The sequence below is a fragment of the Staurois parvus genome, unplaced genomic scaffold, assembly GCF_062004578.1.
Source record: "Staurois parvus isolate SC_StPar_1 unplaced genomic scaffold, SC_StPar_1.0 ptg001532l, whole genome shotgun sequence".
NCBI lineage: Eukaryota > Metazoa > Chordata > Amphibia > Anura > Ranidae > Staurois > Staurois parvus.
Window position 1 is genome coordinate 393,715 of NW_028319328.1, and position 22,583 is coordinate 416,297.

General features: G+C 52.3%; 1 protein-coding gene across 1 annotated transcript in view; it reads right to left on the bottom strand.

Annotated features, from left to right (window-relative positions):
- The window catches only part of LOC149435352 (uncharacterized), an 80,517-nt gene extending 58,039 nt beyond the window's left edge, over positions 1-22,478 (bottom strand). Inside the window, exon 1 of the mRNA XM_089662746.1 lies at positions 22,294-22,478. The gene's annotated coding sequence lies outside the window, so the exon portion shown is untranslated. The remainder of the gene's footprint in view (positions 1-22,293) is intronic.
- Positions 22,479-22,583: the final 105 nt, after the last annotated feature.

Below are 22,583 nucleotides of genomic sequence, written 5' to 3' on the forward strand. Positions count from 1 at the left end.
ACAAAGAGGGACCCCTGAGAAGAGGACAGAGAGGGACCCCTGAGAAGAGGACAGAGAGGGACCCCTGAGATGAGGACAAAGAGGGACCCCTGAGAAGAGGACAGGGAGGGACCCCAGAGATGAGGACAGAGAGGGACCCCTGAGATGAGGACAAAGAGGGACCCCTGAGAAGACGACAGAGAGGGACCCCTGAAATGAGGACAAAGAGGGACCCCTGAGAAGAGGACAGAGAGGGACCCCAGAGATGAGGACAGAGAGGGACTCCTGGGATGAGGACAGAGAGGGATCGCAGAGATGAGGACAGAGAGGGATCCCAGAGATAAGGACAGAGAGGGACCCCAGAGATGAGGACAGAGAGGGACCCCTGGGATGAGGACAGAGAGGGACGCCTGCAATTAGGACAGAGAGGGGCCCCTGAAATGAGGACAGAGAGAGACTCCTGAGATCAGGATAAAGAGGGATCCCTGGGATGAGGACAGAGAGAGACCCCTGGGATGAGGACAGAGAGGGATCCCTAGGAAGGACAGAGAGGGACCCCTGAGTTGATGACAGAGAGGGACTACTGAGATGAGGACAGAGAGGGACCCCTGAGATGAGGACAGAGAGGGACCCCTGAGATGAAGACAGAGAGGGATACTGAGATGATGACAGAGAGACACTACTGAGATGAGGACAGAGAGGAACCCCTAAAATGAGGACAGAGAGGGACCCCTGAAATGAGGACAGAGAGGGACCCCTGAGATGAGGACAGAGAGGGACTCCTTATATGAGGACAGAGAGGGCCCCCTGTGATGAGGAAAGAGTGGGCCCCCTGAGATGCGGACAGAGCAGGACCCTGACATGAGGACAGAGAAGGACCCCTGAGATGAGGACAAAAATCAACTCCTGAGATGGGGATAGAGAGGGACCCCTGAGATGAGGAATGAGAGGGACTACTGAGATGAGGACAGAGAGGGACCCCTGGGATGAGGACAGAGTGGGATCCCTAGGAAGGACAGAGAGGGACCCCTGAGATGAGGACAGAGTGGGACCCCTGAGATGGGGACAGAGAGGGACCGCTGAGATGGGGACAGAGAGGGACCCCTGAGATGGGGACAGAGAGGGACCCCTGAGATGGGGACAGAGAGGGACCCCTGAGATGGGGACAGAGAGGGACCCCTGTGATGGGGACAGAGAGGGACTCCTGAGATGGGGACAGAGAGAGTCCCCTGGGATGAGGACAGAGAGGGACTCCTTGGATGAGGACAGAGAGGGACTCCTGAGATGGGGACAGAGAGAGTCCCCTGGGATGAGGACAGAGAGGGACTCCTTGGATGAGGACAGAGAGGTCCACCTGAGATGCGGACAGAGAGGGACCCTGAGATAAGGACAGAGAAGGACCCCTGAGATGAGGACAAAAATCGACTCCTGAGATGAGGACAGAGAGGGACCCCTGACATGAGGACAGAGTGGGACCCCTGAGATGGGGACAGAGAGGGACCGCTGAGATGGGGACAGAGAGGGACCCCTGAGATGGGGACAGAGAGGGACCCCTGAGATGGGGACAGAGAGGGACCCTTGTGATGGGGACAGAGAGGGACTCCTGAGATGGGGACAGAGAGAGTCCCCTGGGATGAGGACAGAGAGGGACTCCTTGGATGAGGACAGAGAGGTCCACCTGAGATGCGGACAGAGAGGGACCCTGAGATAAGGACAGAGAAGGACCCCTGAGATGAGGACAAAAATCGACTCCTGAGATGAGGACAGAGAGGGACCCCTGAGATGAGGAATGAGAGGGACTCCTGAGATGAGGACAGAGAGGGACCCCTGGGATGAGGACAGAGAGGGATCCCTAGGAAGGACAGAGAGGGACCCCCAAGATGAGGACAGAGTGGGACCCATGAGATGAGGACAGAGAGGGACCCCTGAGATGGGGACAGAGAGGGACCCCTGTGATGGGAACAGAGAGGGACCCCTGTGATGGGAACAGAGAGGGGGCTCCTGAGATGGGGACAGAGAGGGCCCTCTGAGATGAGAACAGAGAGGGACCCCTGGGATGAGGACAGAGAGGGACTCCTTGGATGAGGACAGAGACGGACCCTGTGATGAGGACAGAGAGGGACCCCAGAGATGGACAGAGAGGGACCCCTGAGAAGAGGACAGAGAGGGACCCCTGAGAAGAGGACAGAGAGGGACTCCTCGGATGAGGACAGAGAGGGACCCCAGAGATGAGGACATAGAGGGACTACTGAGATGAAGACAGAGAGGGACTCCTGGAATGAGGACAGAGAGGGACTTATTTATTGTTATTCGGAGGTTACTGTCGTCTCCTTTAGTGCTTTATCTGCTATCTTTTAAAGAGCACTCACTATACCAATATCGTATTTGTTCCTGATCTCCGCTTGATTGCCTCCTGCCCTGACCTCTGGCTTGTCTTGGATTATTCTTCTGTCTCCTCTCCTGTCTGATTGATCTTCCATTGCTGACCTGGCCTGTGACCCGACTACTCTTCCTCCTGCCGCTGTAAGCCTGATCTACCTGACCGATACCGAACCCGGCTCATCTGACCCTGCATCCTCAGCACGCTGCGCTCGAGTATCCATCCATCCCACACGGCTACATCAGAACCCTGCTCCCTGCCTACAACTCATCAGCTCACCTGCTATTACCGGACTGATCACAGGCACCCATACCCCACCGTGCCCCTGTGACCGCTGTCTCACCATCAGCGGTCCTTGAGCCGGAGTTGTACGGGAGGCCTACCTCTTCACATCAGGCTCACTATCCATGTACGTGACAGTACCATACGGCCATGTCTGAGCCTGGAAGAGGACCTTCGCCTCTGGATGAAACATGTCAGCATCTGGCAGCACTGACCCAAGCAGTCAAAACTCTGCAGGAAGGATATGTGCACCTGGAACGCATGCAGACGCTGGCTTCACCTGCTCCTGTGTCTGCAGCTCCCTCTGTCCCAACCACGGCTGGGGCTCCCACAGAACCTCTCACTAATACTGTTGGCATGATGCCACCTCCTGAACCCCGTGTACCCACTGCTGAGCGATTCGCTGGAGACCGAAGCAAGTTTAGAGCATTCCGCAACGCATGCCAGCTCTAGTTCCACCACCAGCCAAGAACCTTCTCCATGGAAAATGTTAAAGTGGGGTTCATTATCTCTCTGCTCCAAGGGGAGCCACAAGCTTGGGCCCATCGTCTGCTGGAAAGTAATCACTCACACCTGAATATTATGACTACTTTCTTTGACTCAATGGCCCAGCTGTATGACGATCCACAGCGGACTGCCACAGCAGAAGCAGCCTTACATGCACTCCAACAGGGTCGCCAAGGACTATATCACGGACTTTGGACGTTGGAGTGCAGACACTAATTGGAATGATGCTGCCCTGCGTCATCAGTTATTATTATTATACAGTATTTATAAAGCGCCAATAGTTCGCTCAGCGCTGTACATTACAGAGGGGGACAGAACATGTGACAGAACAATACCAATACAATGCAAAACATGAGGAGATTGAGGGCCCTGCTCTTTCGAACTTACAATCTAGGAGGGAGGGGATGGTGGCACAGGAGGAGATAGCTGTGGGGGATGGGGTGGTAGGAAGAGTGGAGGAGGTCGGCAAGTTAGCAGGGGGTGGGGTAGGCTTCCCTGAAGAGGTGGGTTTTCAGGGTGCGCCTAAAGGAGAGGAGAGTAGGTGATAATCTGATGGGTTGGGGCAGGGAGTTCCAGAGGATGGGTGACACCCTGGAGAAGTCCTGGAGGCAGGCATGGGAGGAGGAGACCAGGCAACTAGAGAGAAGGAGGTCTTGTGAGGAGCAGAGTGTGCGTGCTGGGCGGTACTTGGATATTAGGTCAGTGATGTAGTTCGGGGCAGTGTGGTGGACGGCTTTGTACGTCAGTGTCAAGGTCCTACCTTTTCCCAGAGATTGTGCGGCTTCATGTACTGGCGTCCATCTTGGGTTTCTGCAGAGCATGGTGGGAGTCTTTTATGCCTTCAGGTCTCTGAGGTCCATCCCCCAGAGGGGTGTGGCTGAGTACATATAAGCCTGCGATCCGCACATGCTCTTTGCACTTGTGTCTTTGTGTTGTTACAGCTCTGTGTATACTCTCGTGACTCTCCTGGAATCTGACTCAGCTTGTGACTAGACCATTCTTTGTGTTTTCCTTTGATCTGACCTTCCGTTGCTGAACCCGGCCCGTGACCTGTGATTCTTGCCTACTGTTCTGTACCGTTTTGTCCCGTTGTTGTCGACCCGGCCCGCCTGACTACGCTATTGTCATTCCTACCAGTTACACGCCATTGGCGGTGGCCATTACCGCAGCCGGGGTGTCTCGAGGGCCGCGACCTGGTTCCTGGCTGCGTCAAGTCCATCCCCACCATCAGGGGCCCTGGTGAAGGGCAGCTTGGGACTTAGACTCCACGCCCCGAGGGACTTCGGTCTGTTGGTGGTGGTTGTCGTCAGTCAGTGCGTTATCCTGCCACTAGGCCTACCTGTCCGTTCCACAGCCCTGCCCTGGCAGTCAGTGTTAGGATTTTGAATTTGATTCGTTGCGCAATCGGAAGCCAGTGGAGGGATTGGCAGAGGGGGGTGGCGGAAACGGAGCGGTTGGAAAGGTGAATGAGTCTGGCAGCCGTATTCAGGATGGACTGAAGCGGGGATAGCCAGCGGCGAGGCAGGCCAGTGAGGAGGGAGTTGCAGTAGTCCAGTCGTGATATGATGAGGGAGTGGATGAGCTGTTTAGTGGTTTCTGGGGTTAGGAACGTGCGGATTTTGGCGATGTTGCGGAGGTGGAGTCTGCATGTTGCGGAGGTGGAGTCTGCATGAGTTTGTTAAAGATTGGACATGGGGCTGGAAGGATAGGTTGGAGTCCAGAATGACACCAAGTACTCTGGCTTGCGGGGTGGATTTGATGGTGGCGTTGTTGGATGTGATGGAGAAGTCAATGGGGGGTGGTGACTGGGCTGGGGGGAAGACAAGAAACTCGGTTTTGGAGAGGTTCAGTTTAAGGAAGTGGAGCGACATCCAGTCAGATATGTCGCTCAGTAGGTGTGTGATTCGGGCAGAGACTGAGGGGGTGAGGTGGGGGGTTGAGAGATAGATTTGTGTGTCGTTGGCATATAGGTGGTAGTTGAAGCCGTGAGAGTGTATGAGTTGGCCAAGGGAGGAGGTGTAGATGGAGAAGAGAAGGGGCCCTAGGACGGAGCCTTGAGGGACCCCAACAGAGAGGGGGAGTGAGGGGGAGGTGGTAGCATTATAGGTAACGCTGAAAGAGCGTTGTGACAGTTCCGCTTGGGTCTTACTGAGGCCCTCAAAGATGAACTTGCCCGAGTGGGCATACCCAATTCTCTAGAGGACTTGATCACACTATCCATTCAGATTGACCGTCGCCTACGTGAACGCAGGTTAGAGAGGGCCACCCAAGTTCCTAGGCCTACATGGATGCTAACCCAAAATTCCGATCCAGCCCAGTACATTACCCAGAAATTCTGATCCTGTGACATCAGACACACCCGAACCTATGCAGCTTGGTCCGATTCATCTGTCGCTAACCCCTGAGGAACACCAACGCCGCCGAGTAAACAATCTCTACCTGTACTGTGGAGAAGCTGGCCATTATGTGCGTTCCTGCCCTGCCAAGCTGCGTAATCATTCATCATTACCTGCCAGCTCAACTCATATGGCTGTTCCTATTTCCTTCCACCTTACCGGAAGAACCGTATCGGTGACCGCAATTATTGATTCTGGGGCCTGTAGCTGCTTCATCGATCTATCCTTTGCAGCCCAGCAACACATCCCTCTGCAGCTAAAGGAACAAGGACTTAATATATTTTTAGCTGATGGGTCCTGCATCAAATGTGGGCTGGTAAATAAAGAGACCCCGCCACTACTGACTACCATCACTACTCTCCATCAGGAACTATTACGCCTAGATGCGATCGCCTCTCCCTTGTTTCCTGTCGTCTTGGGCCTACCATGGCTACAGGCTCATAACCCACAGATTGATTGGAAGATCGAGAAAATCCAGTTTTCATCCCCATATTGCAAAAAACATTGCCTGTCCATAGCACCTCCATCCACCTCTACACTACTTTGCATAGACTCAGATACTAAACTTGCCTAAATAGTCCCGTAAGCCTACCATGGATACCTGGATGTCTTTAGCAAGCGAGGAGCAGATAACCTTCCTCCTCATCGACTTTACAATTGCCCGATCGATCTGCTTCCAGGATCTGAAATTTCCTTCGGGCGCATTTTTCCCCTATCTGAACGGGAATTAGGGGTATTAAAAGGAATATTTTGAAGAAAACCTTCAAAAGGGATTCATTCGCCCTTCCACATCTCCAGCAGGAGCGGGAATATTCTTTGTGGAAAAGAAAGACGACTCCCTAGGGTCTTGTGTGGATTATCGGGAACTAAACAAAATTACGGAAAAGAATCGTTACCCCCTTCCCTTGGTTCCCGAAGTCTTCCAAAAACTGCAGTCATATTTACAAAATTAGATTTAAGAAGAGCCTATAACTTGCTCCGTATCTGGGAGGGGGACGAATGGAAGACTGCTTTTTGTACCCGATTTGGCCATTTCGAGTATTTGGTCATGCCCTTCGGATTGTGCAATGCACCTGCTACCTTCCAACATTTTATCCATGATATCTTCAGAGATTACCTTGACATCTTTGTCATAGTCTACCTGGATGACATTCTAATATTTTCCACAACCTTGGAGATCCATCGAGAGCATGTTAAAAATGTCTTAGACGACTTAGTCAGCACGGACTTTACGCCAAGGCTGAGAAATGCAAATTTGAGCAAGAGAATATTCCATTTCTTGGGCTGATCATCTCCACAGCTGGAATTGAGATGGACCCGCAGAAAGTCTCAGCTTTAAAAACGAAATAGCACTCACAAACAAGGTGTCCCGGCCGACACCAGCATAAGTCAGCATAAACACATGAATGGACGAGCTCCGCTCACCGTGGACGAACAGCCAACAGTCACAGGGAACGTCCTGACGTCACATCCATTAGGCTCCGCCCTACGTGTTTCATCAATACGACGTCCTCATGGAGCGGCGGAGCCTAATGGATGTGACGTCAGGACGGCGTCCACCAGGAATGCGTCCACCCGGAATGCTGATGACATTCGGCCATAGGGCGGGCGGCAAATGGTTAATCACTGTTTATTATTTAGCACATTCCTATTTATTTCTATAAGTTTTTTTTCTACTAATAACAAATTGTTACAGGGACTCACAAAAGCCCAGGAGGACAACAAGAGGGTCTTCGATAGAAGGAGAAGGGGAGAACTGATCCTGCACCCAGGAGACCAGGTCTGGCTCGCCACAACCAACCTGAAGATGGCGTGTCCTTCAAGGAAACTAGCACCTAACTTTGTGGGACCATTTCCGGTAAGACAAAAAATGAACAATGTCTCTTACGAATTAGCATTACCGGAATCCCTTAAAGTCCACCCAGTTTTCCATGTGTCATTACTAGAACCTGCAGTACCAGACCCCTTTTCTGATCGAAGGTCAAGGCCTCCTGAGCCTATAATTGTGGATGGAGAGGAGGAATTTGAAGTCAAGGCTGTTGTGGACTGTAGGAAAAGGAGGGACCAGACGCAATATCTAATCAAATGGAAGGGGTATGGGCCAGAGGAGAATTCCTGGGAACCTGCACAGAATGTGCATGCTACAAATTTAATTTGTGAGTTCTTTCTCAATCACCCACAAAGAAGGAACCAATTGGGCATCCGGAGGCTGCCCATAGGGAGGGGGCAATGTCAGGGAAGGCCTGCCCATAGTGTAGGTGAAGTTCCGCGGAGAACAATTATGCGCATGCGCAGATACCTTACGAGTCAAACAGATGTGCAGGTACTTGGACATCGGCGCACGTGCGCGCATGCACGCTCCCGCATTCGGGCGCGCGCCTGTCACTAATGCTGGCACCAAAAGGGCTATTTAAACTGGCTGCAGTAGTTGTCCCATTGCCGTATGGTCTTTTCCCTGCTCATGTCCCCTGATTCCTGTGATTGTCTCCTGATACTGAACCAGCCTGTTCCTGATCTCCGCTTGATTGCATCCTGCCCTGACCTCTGGCTTGTCTTCGATTATTCTTCTGTCTCCTCTCCTGTCTGATTGATCTTCCGTTGCTGACCTGGCCTGTGACCCGACTACTCTTCCTCCTGCCGCTGTAAGCCTGATCTGCCTGACCGATACCGAACCCGGCTCATCTGACCCTGCATCCTCAGCACGCTGCGCTCGAGTATCCATCCATCCTGCACGGCTACATCAGAACCCTGCTCCCCGCCTACAACTAATCAGCTCACCTGCTATTACCGGACTGATCACAGGCACCCATACCCCACCGTGCCCCTGTGACCGCTGTCTCACCATCAGCGGTCCTTGAGTCGGAGTTGTACGGGAGGCCTGCCTCTTCACATCAGGCTCACTATACAGGTACGTGACAGGACCCCTGAGATGAGGACAGAGAGGAACTCCTTAGATGAGGACAGAGAGGGACTCCTTAGATGAGGACAGAGAGGGACTCCTTAGATGAGGACAGAGAGGGACTCCTTAGATGAGGACAGAGAGGGACTCCTTAGATGAGGACAGAGAGGGACTCCTTAGATGAGGACAGAGCGGGACTCCTGAGAGGAGGACAGAGAGGGACTCCTGAGAGGAGGACAGAGAGGGACTCCTGAGAGGAGGACAGAGAGGGACTCCTGGGATGAGTACAGAGAGGGACCCCTGCGATGAGGACAGAGAGGAACTTCTGGGATGAGGACAGAGAGGGACTCCTGAGATGAGGACAGAGAGGAACTTCTGGGATGAGGACAGAGAGGGACTCCTGAGATGAGGACAGAGAGGAACTTCTGGGATGAGGACAGAGAGGGACTCCTGGGATGAGGACAGAAACGAACTCCTGGGATGAGGACAGAGAGGAACTCCTGGGATGAGGACAGAGAGGGACCCCTAGGATAAGGACAGAGAAGGACCTCTGGGATGAGGACAGAGAGGGACCCTTGAGATGAGGACAGAGTGGGACCCATGAGATGAAGAATGAGAGGGTCCCCTGAGATGAGGACAGAGAGGGACCCCTGTGATGGGAACAGCAAGGGACCCCTGTGATGGGGACAGCGAGGGACTTCTGAGATGGGGACAGAGAGAGTCCCCTGGGATGAGGACAGAGAGGGCCCCTGAGATGAAGACAGAGAGGGACAGCTGAGATGAGGACAGAGAGGGACCCCTGAGATGAGGACAGAGAGTGACTCCTTATATGAGAACAGAGAGGGCCCCTTGAGATGAGGACAGAGAGGGACCCTGAGATGAAGACAAAAATCGACTCCTGAGATGAGGACAGAGAGGGAACCCAGAGATGAGGGCAGAGGGGGACTACTGAGATGAGGACAGAGAGGGACTCCTGGGATGAGGACAGAGAGGGACCCCTGAGATGAGGACAGAGAGGGACCCCTGAGATGAGGACAGAGAGGGACCCCTGAGATGAGGACAGAGAGGGACCCCTGAGATGAGGACAGGGAGGAGCTCCAGGGATTAGGACAGAAAGGGACCCCTGAGATGAGGACAGAAAGGGACCCCTGTGATGGGGACAGCGAGGGACCCCTGTGATGGGGATAGCAAGGGACTTCTGAGATGGGGACAGAGGGGGCCCCCTTAGATGAAGACAGAGAGGGCCCCTGAGATGAAGACAGAGAGGGCCCCTGAGATGAGGACAGAGAGGGACTCCAGAGATAAGGACAGAGAGGGACAACAGAGATGAGTACAAAGAGGGACTTCTGAGATGAGGACAGACAGGGACCCCTTGGATGAGGACAAAGAGGGACCCCTGGGATGAGGACAGAGAGGGACCCCTGGGATGAGGACAGAGAGGGACCCCTGGGATGAGGACAGAGAGGGACCCCTGGGATGAGGACAGAGAGGGACCCCTGGGATGAGGACAGAGAGGGAGCCCTGGGATGAGGACAGAGAGGGACTCCTGGGATGAGGACAGAGAGGGACTCCTGGGATGAGGACAGAGAGGGACTCCTGGGATAAAGACAGAGAGGGACTCCTGGGATAAAGACAGAGAGGGACCTCTGAGATTAGGACAGAGAGGGACTCCTGAGATGAGGACAGAGAGGGACTCCAGAGATGAGGACAGAGAGGGACAACAGAGATGAGTACAAAGAGGGACTTCTGAGATGAGGACAGACAGGGACTCCTGGGATGAGGACAGAGAGGGACTCCTGAGATGAGGACAGAGAGGAACTTCTGGGATGAGGACAGAGAGGAACTTCTGGGATGAGGACAGAGAGGGACCCCTGTGATGAGGACAGAGGGGGACCCCTGAGATGAGGACAGAGAGTGACTCCTTATATGAGGAGAGAGAGGGCCCCCGGAGATGAAGACAAAAATCGACTCCTGAGATGAGGACAGAGAGGGAACCCAGAGATGAGGGCAGAGGGGGACCCCTGAGATGAGGACAGAGAGGGACCCCTGAGATGAGGACAGAGAGGGACCCCTGAGATGAGGACAGAGAGGGACCCCTGAGATGGGGACAGAGAGGGACCCCTGAGATGAGGATAGGGAGGAGCTCCTGGGATTAGGACAGAAAGGGACCCCTGAGATGAGGACAGAGAGGGACCCCTGTGATGGGGACAGCGAGGGACCCCTGTGATGGGGATAGCAAGGGACTTCTGAGATGGGGACAGAGAGGGCCCCCTTAGATGAAGACAGAGAGGGCCCCTGAGATGAGGACAGAGAGGGACTCCTGAGATGAGGACAGAGAGGGGCTCCTGAGATGAGGACAGAGAGGGACTCCTGAGATGAGGACAGAGAGGGACTCCTGAGATGAGGACAGAGAGGGACTCCTGAGATGAGGACAGAGAGGGACTCCTGAGATGAGGACAGAGAGGGACCCCTGAGATGAGGACAGAGAGGGACCCCTGGGATGAGGACAGAGAGGGACCCCTGGGATGAGGACAGAGAGGGCCCCCTGAGATTAGGACAGATAGTTAACCTGCTCACATTCCCCTTGTCCATTGCCCCTCTGTGGCAGATTTGATTTGGGGGGGGGGAGAGAATACACGTTGGGGGATGCTTCGGGAGGGAAGTGGACTTGTGCTAGTGGGGGGAGTTGGATTTGAAATACCCCCACCCCACCTTCCTGCACCAGTCCTCTCCCCTCCCAGTCCCAAAGCACCCCCCAGCACATATCTTCTAACCCCCTCCCTGCATCCTCATTACCTACCCCCTTCCCTGTCCATCCATAAACTGAACACCAACCTGGCTCAGAACAGCGAAATGTCCCTCCTCCCCCTCCCGTCTTTATAGATGGGACCATTGGAGCGGAGGTCAGGTGGAAGGGTCCTCAGGGAGGCATGTGGACCTTCAGTGGGGAGAGATGCTGCCAAAGAGGGACCATCACCATGTGAGGAACCTCCGGGATCCCTGCAAGAGATGTGGAGCGGGTGCCCTCACTAGCGTTCCCCTTTCAGGCCCAACAGAGCCCAACGCCAGAACTTGTTCCGGGATTTAGCACAGGTTCATCGGGACAAAGGTACTGTGTACTGGGAGACTCTCCTGGGAACCCCCCTGCAGCCCTGGTTGGGGCCTGGACCCCCTACATATGTATGGGCTGTACCCCCTTGATAGCGGCCCTGCTCCTGTGTGACAATCTCAGTTTGCATTTTGAAAAACAATATGGAGTACTGTGCGATAATCTGCAGGACACAGGCAGACACGTCCTTTGATACAATTTATATCCGTTATATAAGGGACAGTACAAATCATGCTCACCAAATGCAGGACAATGTGGGGTCTCATTGTCAGGAACAGATTCACCTGCCAATGGCACTGGGGCTCCAAGACTTATAGACTGCAGTTCTGGTGTTCACCAGCAGGTGTCTCTCAGCAGGTAGAAGCTCATGGTAATCAGGCATCAACCTGATGCTCGGTGCTGAAAGTGTATTTAAGCCTTGCCTGCACTTCTCCTCTTTGCCTTGGTGTTTGTCCATGTGCCCTGCAGGCTGATCCTGATCCTGACCATGTACCCTGACCCTGCAGCCTGATCCTAATCCTGGCCCTGCAGCCTGATCCTGACCCTGACCCTGCAGCCTGATCCTGACCCTGGCCCTGCAGCCTGATCCTGACCCTGGCCCTGCAGCCTGATCCTGACCCTGGCCCTGCAGCCTGATCCTGGCCATTCACCCTGACCCTGCATCCTGATCCTGACCCTGCAGCCTGATCCTGATCCTGGAAGAGCAGCCTGATCCTGATCCTGGCCCTGGCCCTGGAGCATGATCCTGACCATGGCCCTGCAGCCTTAACCTGACCATTCACCCTGGCCCTGCAACCTAACCCTGTATCCTGACCCTGCAGCCTGATCCTGACCCTGGTCCTGCAGCCTGATCCTGACCCTGCACCCAGATCCTAACCCTGCAGCCTGATCCTGATCCAGTAGCCTGATCCTGACCCTGGAAGAGCAGCCTGATCCTGACCCTGGCCCTGGAGCATGATCCTGACCGTGGCCCTGCAGCCTTAACCTGACCATTCACCCTGGCCCTGCAACCTAACCCTGTATCCTGACCCTGCAGCCTGATCCTGACCCTGGTCCTGCAGCCTGACCCTGCACCCTGGCCCTGCAGCCTGATCCTGACCCTGCAGCCTGAACCTGACCATTCACCCTGGCCCTACATCCTGATCCTGACTCTGTACCCTGACCCTGATTCTGCAGCCTGATCCTGACCATGCACCCTAGCCCTGCAACCTGATCCTGACTATTCACCTTGGCCCTGCAGCCTGATCCTGACCCTGCACTCTGACCCTGGAGCCTGATCCTGACCCTGCACTCTGACCCTGGAGCCTGATCCTGACCCTGCACTCTGACCCTGGAGCCTGATCCTGACCCTGCACTCTGGCCCTGGAGCCTGATCCTGACCCTGCACTCTGGCCCTGGAGCCTGATCCTGACCCTGCACTCTGGCCCTGGAGCCTGATCCTGACCCTGCACTCTGGCCCTGAAGCCTGATCCTGACCCTGCACTCTGGCCCTGCAGCCTGATCCTAATTCTGATCCTGACCATTCACCCTGGCCCTGCATCCTGACCCTCCACCCTGGCCCTGCAGCCTGATTCTGATCCTGACCCTGCAGCCTGATCCCTTACCTGCTTACTTGTTCCTTCCCCGTTTCTCTTCTCCCTGTCCTGGCTTGCTCCCTGCTCCTTTTGCCTGATCTCCCGTGTATCCACTTCTCAGATCTTGCTATCTGTATATATTTGGTTTAGGTAGTTGTTCGTTGTTTGCTCACTCACTTATTAGATTCTCTGGTTTGATTTCTGCAGTTCTGATACGTTCTTAATAAATCATATTTTACATTATACCTGTGTCCGGAGTCCTCTGTGCAAGTCCACACATTTCTGGCCACGCCTGTTTCACAGGAAACCAAACACTTGGTATCTGTGACACTCATGGGACAATCTATGTCCACCATCTGCAGGACAATATGAAGTCCCATGTCACAATTCATGGCCACCATATGCAAGAAAAAACATATACAGTATTTCTGTGGGATGGTCTTCTTTTGCATTATGCAGGACAGTATGACCATATGGCCAGTGGCCATGTCTACCAAATGCAGCACAAAATGGAGCTCCATGGTGCAAATCAAACCTTCCATGTGCAAGACAGTATGGTGTCAAGAAGATCAAAATATGTCCTCCATATGCAGAACAATATGGAGTCGTGTGGGACGACCTGCGTCCTCCATATGCAGAACAAGATGGAGTCGTGTGGGACGACCTGCGTCCTCCATATGCAGAACAAGATGGAGTCGTGTGGGACGACCTGCGTCCTCCATATGCAGAACAATATGGAGTCGTGTGGGACGACCTGCGTCCTCCATATGCAGAACAATATGGAGTCGTGTGGGACGACCTGCGTCCTCCATATGCAGAACAATATGAAGTCGTGTGGGACGACCTGAGTCCTCCATATGCAGAACAATATGGAGTCGTGTGGGACGACCTGCGTCCTCCATATGCAGAACAATATTGAGTCGTGTGGGACGACCTGCGTCCTCCATATGCAGAACAATAAGGAGTCATGTCGGACGACCTGCGTCCTCCATATGCAGAACAATATGAAGTCGTGTGGGACGACCTGCGTCCTCCATATGCAGAACAATATGGAGTCATGTGGGACAATCTATGTCCTCCATATGCAAAACAATATGGAGTCATGTGGGACGACCTGCGTCCTCCATATGCAGAACAATATGGAGTCGTGTGGGACGACCTGCGTCCTCCATATGCAGAACAATATGGAGTCGTGTAGGACGACCTGCGTCCTCCATATGCAGAACAATATGAAGTCGTGTGGGACGACCTGCGTCCTCCATATGCAGAACAAGATGGAGTCGTGTGGGACGACCTGCGTCCTCCATATGCAGAACAATATGGAGTCGTGTGGGACGACCTGCGTCCTCCATATGCAGAACAATATGGAGTCGTGTGGGACGACCTGCGTCCTCCATATGCAGAACAATATGGAGTCGTGTGGGACGACCTGCGTCCTCCATATGCAGAACAATATGAAGTCGTGTGGGACGACCTGCGTCCTCCATATGCAGAACAATATGGAGTCGTGTGGGACGACCTGCGTCCTCCATATGCAGAACAATATTGAGTCGTGTGGGACGACCTGCGTCCTCCATATGCAGAACAATAAGGAGTTGTGTCGGACGACCTGCGTCCTCCATATGCAGAACAATATGGAGTCGTGTGGGACGACCTGCGTCCTCCATATGCAGAACAATATTGAGTCGTGTGGGACGACCTGCGTCCTCCATATGCAGAACAATATGGAGTCGTGTGGGACGACCTGCGTCCTCCATATGCAGAACAATATGGAGTCGTGTGGGACGACCTGCGTCCTCCATATGCAGAACAATATGGAGTCGTGTAGGACGACCTGCGTCCTCCATATGCAGAACAATATGAAGTCGTGTGGGACAACCTGCGTCCTCCATATGCAGAACAATATGGAGTCATGTGGGACAATCTATGTCCTCCATATGCAAAACAATATGGAGTCGTGTGGGACGACCTGCGTCCTCCATATGCAGAACAATATGGAGTCGTGTGGGACGACCTGCGTCCTCCATATGCAGAACAATATGGAGTCGTGTGGGACGACCTGCGTCCTCCATATGCAGAACAATATGGAGTCGTGTAGGACGACCTGCGTCCTCCATATGCAGAACAATATGAAGTCGTGTGGGACGACCTGCGTTCTCCATATGCAGAACAAGATGGAGTCGTGTGGGACGACCTGCGTCCTCCATATGCAGAACAATATGGAGTCGTGTGGGACGACCTGCGTCCTCCATATGCAGAACAATATGGAGTCGTGTGGGACGACCTGCGTCCTCCATATGCAGAACAATATTGAGTCGTGTGGGACGACCTGCGTCCTCCATATGCAGAACAATAAGGAGTTATGTCGGACGACCTGCGTCCTCCATATGCAGAACAATATGGAGTCGTGTGGGACGACCTGCGTCCTCCATATGCAGAACAATATGGAGTCGTGTGGGACGACCTGCGTCCTCCATATGCAGAACAATATGGAGTCGTGTGGGACGACCTGCGTCCTCCATATGCAGAACAATATGGAGTCGTGTAGGACGACCTGCGTCCTCCATATGCAGAACAATATGAAGTCGTGTGGGACGACCTGCGTCCTCCATATGCAGAACAATATGGAGTCGTGTGGGATGACCTGCGTCCTCCATATGCAGAACAATATGGAGTCGTGTGGGACGACCTGCATCCTCCATATGCAGAACAATATGGAGTCGTGTGGGACGATCTGCGTCCTCCATATGCAGAACAATATGGAGTCGTGTGGGACGACCTGCGTCCTCCATATGCAGAACAATATGGAGTCGTGTGGGACGATCTGCGTCCTCCATATGCAGAACAATATGGAGTCGTGTGGGACGACCTGCGTCCTCCATATGCAGAACAATATGAAGTCGTGTGGGACAACCTGCGTCCTCCATATGCAGAACAATATGAAGTCGTGTGGGACGACCTGCGTCCTCCATATGCAGAACAATATGGAGTCGTGTGGGACGACCTGCGTCCTCCATATGCAGAACAATAAGGAGTTATGTCGGACGACCTGCGTCCTCCATATGCAGAACAATATGGAGTCATGTGGGACAATCTATGTCCTCCATATGCAAAACAATATGGAGTCATGTGGGACGACCTGCGTCCTCTACATGCAGAACAATATGGAGTCGTGTGGGACGACCTGCGTCCTCCATATGCAGAACAATATGGAGTCGTGTGGGACGACCTGCGTCCTCCATATGCAGAACAATATGGAGTCGTGTGGGACAACCTGCGTCCTCTACATGCAGAACAATATGGAGTCGTGTGGGACGACCTGCGTCCTCCGTATGCAGAACAATATGGAGTCGTGTGGGACGACCTGCGTCCTCCGTGTGCAGAACAATATGGAGTCGTGTGGGACGACCTGCGTCCTCCGTGTGCAGAACAATATGGAGTCGTGTGGGACGACCTGCGTCCTCTACATGCAGAACAATATGAAGTCGTGTGGGACGACCTGCGTCCTCCATATGCAGAACAATATAAAGTCGTGTAGGACGACTTGCGTCCTCCATATGCAGAACAATATGAAGTCGTGTGGGACGACCTGCGTCCTCCATATGCAGAACAATATGGAGTCATGTGGGATGACCTTCGTCCTCCGTGTGCAGAACAATATGGAGTCGTGTGGGACGACCTGCGTCCTCTACATGCAGAACAATATGAAGTCGTGTGGGACGACCTGCGTCCTCCATATGCAGAACAATATGGAGTCGTGTGGGACAACCTGCGTCCTCCATATGCAGAACAATATGGAGTCATGTGGGACGATCTGCGTCCTCCATATGCAGAACAATATGGAGTCATGTGGGATGACCTGCGTCCTCCGTGTGCAGAACAATATGGAGTCGTGTGGGACGACCTGCGTCCTCTACATGCAGAACAATATGAAGTCGTGTGGGACGACCTGCGTCCTCCATATGCAGAACAATATGGAGTCATGTGGGATGACCTGTGTCCTCCATATGCAGAACAATATGAAGTTGTGTGGGACGACCTGCGTCTTCCATATGCAGAACAATATGAAGTCGTGTGGGACGACCTGCGTCTTCCATATGCAGAACAATATGAAGTCGTGTGGGACGACCTGCGTCCTCTACATGCAGAACAATATGGAGTCGTGTAGGACGACCTGCGTCCTCCGTGTGCAGAACAATATGGAGTCGTGTGGGACGACCTGCGTCCTCTACATGCAGAACAATATGGAGTCGTGTGGGACGACCTGCGTCCTCCGTATGCAGAACAATATGGAGTCGTGTGGGACGACCTGCGTCCTCCATATGCAGAACAATATGGAGTCGTGTGGGACGACCTGCGTCCTCTACATGCAGAACAATATGGAGTCGTGTGGGACGACCTGCGTCCTCCGTGTGCAGAACAATATGGAGTCGTGTGGGACGACCTGCGTCCTCTACATGCAGAACAATATGAAGTCGTGTGGGACGACCTGCGTCCTCCATATGCAGAACAATATAAAGTCGTGTAGGACGACTTGCGTCCTCCATATGCAGAACAATATGAAGTCGTGTGGGACGACCTGCGTCCTCCATATGCAGAACAATATGGAGTCATGTGGGATGACCTGCGTCCTCCGTGTGCAGAACAATATGGAGTCGTGTGGGACGACCTGCGTCCTCTACATGCAGAACAATATGAAGTCGTGTGGGACGACCTGCGTCCTCCATATGCAGAACAATATGGAGTCATGTGGGATGACCTGTGTCCTCCATATGCAGAACAATATGGAGTCATGTGGGATGACCTGTGTCCTCCATATGCAGAACAATATGAAGTTGTGTGGGACGACCTGCGTCTTCCATATGCAGAACAATATGAAGTCGTGTGGGACGACCTGCGTCTTCCATATGCAGAACAATATGAAGTCGTGTGGGACGACCTGCGTCCTCTACATGCAGAACAATATGGAGTCGTGTGGGACGACCTGCGTCCTCCGTGTGCAGAACAATATGGAGTCGTGTGGGACGACCTGCGTCCTCTACATGCAGAACAATATGAAGTCGTGTTGGACGACCTGCGTCCTCCATATGCATAACAATATGGAGTCGTGTGGGACGACCTGCGTCCTCTACATGCAGAACAATATAAAGTCGTGTGGGACGACCTGCGTCCTCCATATGCAGAACAATATAAAGTCGTGTAGGACGACTTGCGTCCTCCATATGCAGAACAATATGGAGTCATGTGGGTTGACCTGTGTTCTCCAAATGCAGAACAATATGGAGTCGTGTGGGACGACCTGCGTCCTCCATATGCAGAACAATATGAAGTCGTGTGGGACGACCTGCGTCCTCTACATGCAGAACAATATGGAGTCGTGTGGGACAACGTGCGTCCTCCATATGCAGAACAATATGGAGTTGTGTGGGACGACCTGCGTCCTCCATATGCAGAACAACATGGAGTCGTGTGGGACGACCTGCGTCCTCCATATGCAAAACAATATGGAGTCGTGTGGGACGACCTGCGTCCTCCATATGCAGAACAATATGGAGTCGTGTGGGACGACCTGCGTCCTCCATATGCAGAACAATATGGAGTCATGTGGGACGACCTGCGTTCTCCAAATGCAGAACAATATGGAGTCGTGTGGGACGACCTGTGTCTTCCATATGCAGAACAATATGGAGTCGTGTGGGACGATCTATGTCTTCCATATGCAGAACAATATGGAGTCATGTGGGACGATCTGTGTCCTCCATATGCAGAACAATATGGAGTCATGTGGGATGACCTGTGTTCTCCAAATGCAGAACAATATGGAGTCATGTGGGACGACCTGTGTCTTCCATATGCAGAACAATATGGAGTCATGTAAGAAAATCTATGTCCTCCATATGCAGAACAATATGGAGTCATGTGGGACGATCTGTGTCCTCCATATGCAGAACAATATGGAGTCGTCTCTGACAATCTATGTCCACCATATTCAGGAAAATGTGGAGTCCCTTGGGATAATCTCTATCGCCATGTGCAGGAAAATATGGAGTTCCATAGGAAGATCTATGTCCCCCATATACAGAAAAATATGGAGTCATGTAAAGGACAATGTGGAGTCATGTAGGACAATCTATGTCAGTGTCAGTCCCAGTCTGGGATCAGGCTCGGAGACCAATGGCTGTAGCAGTAGACAGGTTCATGAGTAGTCAGCTGGAAATATACAAGAGGATCCCCAAAGCGGATGAAGAGGGCTCACCTAAGGCATGGGGTCTAAGCACTAGCCCGTCTTCACCAGACCTCCTGATGGTGGAGATAGGTTTTGGTGTGTTCTAATTTCAGGTCACGGCCCTCTGGATTGCCCCAACAGGAAGAGAGTGAGTGGGGTCACGTAGCAAATGAAGCTGATAGGGAACACGCAGAAGTATAGACAGTGAACAAGCCTAAAGGTCAGTAACGAGCAGTAGCTGGATGGGATCAGGTGGAAGAGGAGTCAATGGACAAGCCAAGTCCCATGGGACAAACCTTGCCTACCATATGCACCAAAATACGTGGTTCCATGGGACAATGTTTTGATGGAGAATGCAGGATAATTTAAAATCTCTTGGAACAATTTATGGACAACATAGACAATATAGAGTCCCATGGGACAAACCAAGTCTACCATTTTCAAGGCAATATGGAGCCACACGGGACAAACTATGTCCACCTCATACAGAACAGTAAGGAGTCATGTGAACCATTTATGACCACCATACATGTGACAATATGGGGTCTGCTAGGAGAATTTATATTCTCTATATACCGGAATTGGTGTCAGTCAGTGCTGTTCTATTATTGGTGTCGCTTCACAGATGCAAACGCAGCCTAAATGGCAACACAAGCGTGACGCACATTTGTCACGCATTTCCAAAACACACAGAGAAGCGCATGTTTAATGTGTGGGTTGTTGTTTGTTCAAAAATGCGCAGATGCGACCGCAGCATAAATGGCAACGCAAGCGTGATGCGTGTTTGCCTTGTGTTTCCAAAATACACAATCACACCAACAGCTCACCTCAGTCATGTATGTACAAGCGCCTTTCCCTTTACCCAGGCTGCAACAGCTCTCCGGACCTCTCCAGATGTACTCAGATCCTAATCATCACTAGGGATCTGGATCTCCACATTTTCCAGAAAGCAATTAGCAGGTCCTCCAGGAAATGGCGCTCAGAAAGAATTAGGAATCCTCATTGCACAGTATTTAAAACTCTGTACATTCATTATATAAGACTCCACATTTATCATACACGGCTCAAAAAAATGCAAGGAAGACTTTGAAAACCCATCAGATTTCAATGGGGATAAATCTCCTGCTGGATCTCTATACTGACATGGACGGGGGATGGGTGAGGAACATAAGGATGTCCCATTGTTTGATGGAAATGAAAATAAACCACCTACAGAGGACTGAATTCAAAGACACCCCGAAAATCAAAAAAATGATGCAGCAGGCGAGTCCATTTTGGTGAAATGTCATTGCAGCAACTCAGAATGGGCCTCAGTAGTTTGTATGGCCCCCACGTGCTTGTATGCATGCCTGACAACGTCGGGGCATGCTCCTAATGAGACCACGGATGGTGTCCTGGGGGATTTCCTCCCAGATCTGGACCAGGACATCACTGAGCTCCTGGACAGTCTGAGGTGCAACCTGGCGGCGTCGGATGGACTGAAACATGACATCCCAGAGGGGTTCTATTGGATTTAGGTCAGGCAAGCGTGGGGGCTATTCAATGGTGTCAATTCCTTCATCCTCCAGGAACTGCCTGCATACTCTCCCCACATGAGGCCAGGCATTGTTGTACACCAGGAGGAACCCAGGACCCACTGCACCAGGAGGAACCCAGGACCCACCGCACCAGGAGGAACCCAGGACCCACCGCACCAGGAGGAACCCAGGACCCACCGCACCAGGAGGAACCCAGGACCCACCGCACCAGGAGGAACCCAGGACCCACCAAACCAGGAGGAACCCAGGACCCACTGCACCAGCGTAGGGTCTGACAATGGGTCCAAGGATTTCATCACGTTGCCTAATGGCTGTCAGGGTGCCATTGTCCAGCCTGTAGAGGTCTGTGTGTCCCTCCATGGATATGCCTCCCCAGACCATCACTGGCCCACTACCAAAACGGTCATGATGAACTATGTTACAGGCAGCAGAACGTTCTCCACGGCTTCTCCAGACCCTTTCATGTCTGTCACATGTACTCAGGGGGAACCTGCTCTCATCTGTGAAAAGCACAGGGCGCCAGTGGTGGACCTGCCAATTCTGGGGTTCAATGGCAAATGCCAATCCAGCTCTATGGTGCCAGACAGTGAGCACAGGGCCTACTAGAGGATGTCGGGCCCTCAGGCCACCCTCATAAAGTCTGTTTCTGATTGTTTGGTCAGAGACATTCACAACAGTGGCCTGTTGGAGGTCATTTTGTAGGGCTCTGGTAGGGCTCATCCTGCTCCTCCTTGCACAAAGGAGCAGATACCGGTCCTGCTGATGGGTTAAGGACCTTCTACGGCCCTGTCCAGCTCTCCTGGAGTAACTGCCTGTCTCCTGGAATCTCCTCCATGCTCTTGAGACACAGCAAACCTTCTGGCAATGGTACGTATTGATGTGCCATCCTGGAGGAGTTGGACTGCCTGTGCAACCTCTGTAGGGTCCAGGTATGGCCTCATGCTACCAGTAGTGACACTGACCCTAGCCAAAGGCAAAAGGAGTGAGAAAAGATAAGTAGGGAAAAAATGTCAGTGGCCTCCACCTGCAAAACCATTCCTGTTTTGGGGGTCGTCTAAGTGTTGCCCATCTAGTGCACCTGTTGTTCATTTCATTAACACCAAAGCAGCTGAAACTGATGAACAACCCCCTCTGCGACTTACCTGACCAGATCAATATCCCAGGAGTTTCATCGACTTGATGCTAGACTCGGATTGTAAAGTCTTCCTTTAATTTTTTTGAGCTGTGTATATAACACCGTACATATACTATATAAAACATCATACATATACTATATAAAACATCATACATATACTATAGAAAACATTGTACATTTATTATATAAACACCATACATATACTATATAAAATATTGAACATTTATTAAAACATTATATTTAGATTGCTAGTTCGGTATTTTGTCACCTGGTTTATGGATCCTGTAGGCCTTCACTTTTGCTGGGTATGCTGTTTGTTGGTGTTGAATGGGTTTTTGTTTCATTATTAATAAATCATACAGTCTGGTTTCAGTTTCCTAATTCCAGCCACACTGAACTGCTCCCCCCTGCTGGTGCTGGATCCATGCACACCGCATCTCCATACAGACGGGCTCACGCTGTGTGACGTTTCTCGAAGCCGCAGTTCCTCTGAGCTCCACAAGGTGGTGATCTCAGTTATATTGAGACAGGAAGTCTCTATGGCAGGCAGGAAGTGAT